The 6,000-nt window shown below is 39.6% G+C and overlaps 1 protein-coding gene across 1 annotated transcript in view; it reads left to right on the top strand.

Annotated features, from left to right (window-relative positions):
• Positions 1 to 6,000, top strand: part of CADM2 (cell adhesion molecule 2) — a gene marked incomplete in the record, with an annotated part of 648,988 nt that overhangs the window by 1,257 nt on the left and 641,731 nt on the right.

Here is a 6,000-nt window from a genome sequence, read left to right as displayed (position 1 = left end):
CGCGGGGGGCTCCGGGCGGAGCGGGGGAGAGAAGTGACCTTGCGGGGATTTTCTCTCCCCTCGTCTCCGTCACGCCGCGCCGTGTCAAGTTCAATAAATTTCACGTTTCCCTCGGCTGCGTCATGTGTCGGGCGGGCTCCGGAGGGATGAGGGACCGGGAGGCAGCGTCGCCTCACGGGGAAGTTGGCGGTGCGGCAGCGCTGAGGGGACGGGGCAGCGCGCCGGGCGGCCGTCAGCGCAGCTCCACGGGGCAGGGCTTTGGTGCGCCTCACCGGCGTGCGTCACCGCACAAGGAGCCGCTGTGCTGGTGCTGTACAGGGTGATTTATTGGGGCATGTGCTGGGTCTGCACCTGGAGGCAGGCTGCTCTGCTCTCTGCCTCTCTCATCTCCCCGTGAATTGTCGATTCATGGCCCCGCCGGGGAGGGGGGCTTCGAGTCGCCAATAGAAGCGGGGCTGCTGTTGGAGGAGGAGGGTTTGATCTCTGTGAAGATGCAGTCAGCCGCGTTCGGCGCATCGCATTTTTAAGAGTAAACCAGTGATTAAAACAGTGCTGCCTTTCACGGCGGTTTAGGGCGCGTGCCACAGGCGGAATGTAACTCTGTGAACCGCATCAGGTAAAAAACGTAGCAAGAAAAAGGGTACAATGCAGATCTGGCCCTGTGGAAATCACCAGGCTGGGCCCGTCCTTGCAGACAGGGACAGGCCATGCCTCACGTGCTGCTCAGCTTGCTCTCTGCCTGTACGAAATGCCTACTCCTTCTCAGTTTGTCACACAAGTATTTTTTCGGCTCCTGATTAAAACTGCCCTCAGGAGTACTCGAGCAGTCCCTATACCACACTTGAGCAGAGCACTTTTTGGGTGCCGTTTTACCGGGCACAGAGTAGAACGGGGATATAAGAAACCTGTCACCCTCAGGCTGGAGCGAGAGGAGATAATTTCTGCCATCCTTTTCTCCATCCTCCTTCGAAGGAGAAGAAAACGTGCAAATATTTTCTGAGGGAAATCTGCCCTGAATAGCTGCTATGTCTCACTGAATATCAAATTCCTATGGTCCACCTTGTAGTGCTACTTCATAAACAGCGCCATTTGTTTTGGCACAGCCAGCCGTGGTTCCTGTACTGGACACATTTCTTGTTGGCATTTTTATACCTGCATTTAAATGTAGTTTTTCCTGCTGGCTTGCTGTGTTTCCCCAGACTGCGTTGTGAAGTGGCTCAGCGGATTTGTTAGATTCCTCTGTTTCTGTCTGTGGGATACACAGGTTTTCCGTCATCTCTGTACATGAATGAGATTGTTGTTCTGAGGATTCGGAGCACTTCTGGGTTGTGACTGAGGATGATTCCTGTTAGCTTCGGTTTCACTAATTTAGTTTAAAGACAAGGTGACAGAGTTGAGCTAACATGTCCTGTATGGAAGTGTGCCTTTTTTTGGCTCTGTCTGTTAAGAGCCTGGTTTAAGGAATCTGCCCCGAGTGTTGATGAAGCGTCAGCTGAGGGAAGAGGACATAGAATAATGCCTCTCAGCTTGTGCATGGAATAGCATTAACAGCAAGCAGTCCCTTCAGAACGGAGGCAAACAAGAAGTAAAAGAGCCCAGTGTCAACTGCTTGCTGTGAGAGGGGAGCAGTGGAGGTGGAAGGGGGAGTAATAACATGTTGAGCTGAGAAGTGGCTTGTCAGCTGAGTTAGGGTATGATATTAGTCTGCTCTGCCCTATCCAGCATTTACTGTGAAAATAGTAGTATCTCTGACTGCTGTTGTCCTTACCTTGTGTGCTGTTAATGATTCCGAAGCATCTAAACTGAGTCCCAAGAGGTTTAACTGTTATGTATGTTAGCAGCTGTACTTGCGTTTTTTCTTTCGTTTTTTTTTTTCCACTTCATGAATTTAGCCTGCTTTATACAAAATTTAACAGTAGAAGGACGACATGTATCTTGAATAACTTCTGTACATTGTCTTAAACAACTTATGCAACCTGAAATCTAAGCTATTTATTTTAAAGAGTTACCATATGAGAAACTGTAATTTTAAGGATAGTTTTGTAAAATTCCTGGTGTACAGATATGAGTTAAAATTATCCTGGAATTGTAGCTGCTATAGCCCCCTGCTGTGAGATAATGCAAATGGCATCTCATGCCTTCATGTGCTCTGCTTCTCGAAAGATGCTAGATAGTGTCATACGTGGTAGCAAATGATCTACTTTCAGTTCTCAGCTAGTGCCAGACAAGGCTTTTCAATGCGGTTTCTTCAGACACTTAAAATACTTGCAACTTGTTTACTAATGAAAATAATGTAGGGACACTTTAATTTGTCTGAAACTGTGATCACTGATGCAAGAAATCGGTAAGGACATAATTGCTCATGGATGAGACTTTTCTCATAAGCCTAGATCCATTACAAGTAGGAAAAAAAAAAGTGAATATGCAAATGGCTACTTCTCTGATCGTCTGAGCTGATTGAAGGCAATGTTGTGATACATCACTCCATAGCTTGCATAGTTAGTATCTGTTTTGAATTTTCACTAGGATTTCTGTGAGCAAAATCTTGGCAGTAATGCCCAATCTTGCAACCAAAGGGGTTGTGTTGACAAATTAATGTTGTAATGCTAATATGGTAACAGCAAGTTAAAAGCTTGCTGTAGTTAGTAAATTCTGTGAAGAAGTAGACAATTGGAGAATAGAAGACAGTGGCTTTGGAGGAGGTTGCTACAATCTGTAGTTGGAATATTTTACTCACAAATTGAAGCATAAAATGTATGACTTGACTTGATTGTGGCCATCTTTATATGGCTTAGGTCAATGTAAACAAAGCTCGACAGGCTTATTAGTTGTCTAGTTCCCAGGTTAGCTCATTTTATTAAATATTTCTACTTCTTCATATATTTTATTACTAGTCATCGTACAGCCTTGCTGAACAGTTTTAGAACATCAAGTAACTAATCACTCAAAACTCCTGCTGATGACCTCATAAAACCTCCTTGATGAATACATGAATAGAGATCCCTCACACTCATGGTGTTTATCAAAATTCTATTCATCAGTAAGCAGTGGTTCCACAAAAATGCCAATAAGGAGAAACTCTTCCTTTGTAACAAAAACTTTTTTCACGTCAACTTTATTGCTAGTTCTCTTTGCTTTAATTAAAAAAAAAAGTAAAACATTGAATGTCCCTCTTCTTCTAAATTTACTTGTCAGTTTTAATTCCATGACCATGCACTGTAAATATCTTTAAGCCACAGTTTGTAGAAACTTTAGTTCTTATACTGTAGCTTTATGTTACAAAACAGCTCTTCCATGTGATTGCATTTAATCTTTCCACTAAGTAATTAGTCTTTCAATATTGCTATGGAAAGTCAAGGTTGGATTTTGAGTTTTTTTCCACTTACGCATCACAAATGTTGATGAAGAAACTATAACCACTCTCTATATGGTAAACACTGATGGACATCGGGTAGTTGCCTAGAGAATGTAAGTGTAACCAGAATGCGGTTGACTGTTAGAAAAATGATTCCCTCTTCAACTAATATTTAAAAAGTAGAAAGAGAAGGTGCTCTAATTGTCCTCTTAATTCCTTCTCAAAGAGATAGAAGAAATGCTTCCATTTTGTTTTAAAAGAGAAGCCTGACAACAGGCTAATTCCGTTAGAGACTTTCAAAAGAATGGAGAGTCCTCTCCAGAGGGAATGCTGCAGACATGCTTTATAAAATACGTGTTCCAAAACAAATGTGGAATGGTAAAACTATTAGACATAGTTTAGTAGTTTAGGATGCGTCTCCTCTGGGATTGCGTCAATATTAAGTATGAGCTTAATGAGCATATCCCTTCTTTCCAAGGAATTCTTGAGGTATGTTTGAAAGGAAGAAAGAAAAAGTGGCAAGGAATAGCTTGTAAAATGATGATTTCTTCTCAGCAACTTATCATTTTACATAATGAAAACACTGAAAATATTTTGAAAATAATTTTTTTAAAAATGCACGTGGGTGTCTTTGCAAGAGTTCTTAAAGCTCTTTTTTTTTTCCCTCTGAAACTGTTTCAGTATTTTTTTTCTTTCATTTATATAAATCAAAATTTAAAGGTCCAAATGCGTACAATTTCTCCTATTTTAGTGCACGATAACTTTGGAATGGATGGTTTATACAGCCATACTGAGCAGACTGTCCTCAGAGCATTTTAAGGTGGTAGAGAAAGAGGCAGAGAACATTTCTTTTAATAACAGAACAGAGTGCTAATGCTGGAGGTTGCACATTACATCTTCCAGTGCTCTGTTTTACTATTAAATATTTTGTGTGTAGGACTTTCTAACATGGAGAATTTGAAACAGTAAAAAAGATTTAGTAAAGACTGTAGGTATTTTTATTGTAGATGAAGTGGAAGACTCCCTGTTTGTTCATTTAACCGTGTCTACCCGTCCTCCTTTCTCTGACATCTGTAACTGTGTAAAATAAAATCATATTTGCATCCTTTGCCATCCTATTATATGTAAAACAGAGATCTTAGGTTCTACATAAGCTTTGTTCGGGAATATTTTTGGTGTCTGACAAATGGAAGATTTTTGAGGAAGGACCATTTCTTCCTAAATAGGAGTTGAATTGTATATGCTGCCTTTTAGTCTAATCAAATGGATCTCAGAGAATGTGAATGCTTTTAACTTTCACATTTTAAGTAGCAGCACATCACTGTTAATACAATTCTATTTTACTATGAATTCATAAATTACTTTTTTTCCTACTTCGTAATACTCACTGTAGCATTCTCTATTCTTCTTACACAGCTATTAAGGAACATTAACTGTCCATAGACAGCTGCTCTTCAATTTCAGAAAAATAATTCATATGTATAGTCTGTGTTTCTCAATTTGAATTCCAGAGCTAAAGGTTTGCATGTGTGTGTGTGTACCTATAAATATCTATGAGAACAAAGCTTTAAATAAATGTATATGTTACTGAATTCCATACCAGCTTGTTCTTTATTTGTGATGTGAATGGATTTAGGCTTGTTTAGATTGTTTATAAAGCAGCGCATATCATGATATGCCATATAGTGGTTGTCCACCTAGCTTTAATGTTCTCTCTATTGTCATCTTCTGTAAACAATTTGTTGACTACTTGTCTTTTGAATGGGAAGGATATTGCAAGAGAGACTGTTTTTCTTGTGCTAGAGGTAAAAATATCCTGGTTATATTTTAAACTTCTTATGTGTCACAATATAAATCAAGCAATGATTTTAATTGTCATAGTGATTTCATTGCCAAATCTTAACTAAGGTAACCTGGGTATGCTATTACATCCAAAAAGGATTTATGACCACACATAGGAGCACATTTATGCCTTACTGCGTATCATCAATATATAAGACATTGCATTATTTCCACTTCTCCTGGCAGAAGCTGAATAGGCCAACACAGCTATACCGATCCATCTGTCTAAGTCTTACAAACTATGGCTTTTCAAAGTTCAGCACTGGAAACTCCACGACTGTGACTGACAGATCTGAAGAGAATAAGACCAAACTACTTAACAGCAGCAGTTGCAGTAGACATTTTGGTATTTTCCGTTTACTCAGATATTTATCCCAAACTGACCTACATCTGCTGGATTATCAGTGTAACTTGACCTGCTTTTATTCCCGCTGTGCTATATGGGAGGAAAGCTGGTCTGGTTAGTCCCAAACAAGGGGGAAAGCCATACTAGTTAATGCAGAAGCAATATTTTTTAGCATTATGTAGGGTTTAAGATCATTGAATTTGCTACTGAAGTAATTTGTTGCTTTCCAATACGAAAATGGTATGTATTTAATATTTTTCTGCAATAAAATATCAAGCAAAAGCAATGAGACGATACTGACAAAATCAAATCAGAATTTAATATTAAAAGCCTGTTTTAATTGCAAGACTATACAAAATACATTTCTCTGCCAAACGCATTTTATATTTATTGCATATAAAGGTGTTTTTTTTTCCCCTGTTAGTACTCATGTTATATATGAAGTTTAAATTTTGAC

This window comes from Numida meleagris, chromosome 1 (assembly GCF_002078875.1).
Source record: "Numida meleagris isolate 19003 breed g44 Domestic line chromosome 1, NumMel1.0, whole genome shotgun sequence".
Taxonomy (NCBI): domain Eukaryota; kingdom Metazoa; phylum Chordata; class Aves; order Galliformes; family Numididae; genus Numida; species Numida meleagris.
The sequence above is the reverse complement of the archived record's forward strand: the minus strand, read 5'-3'. Positions and strand labels throughout refer to the sequence as shown.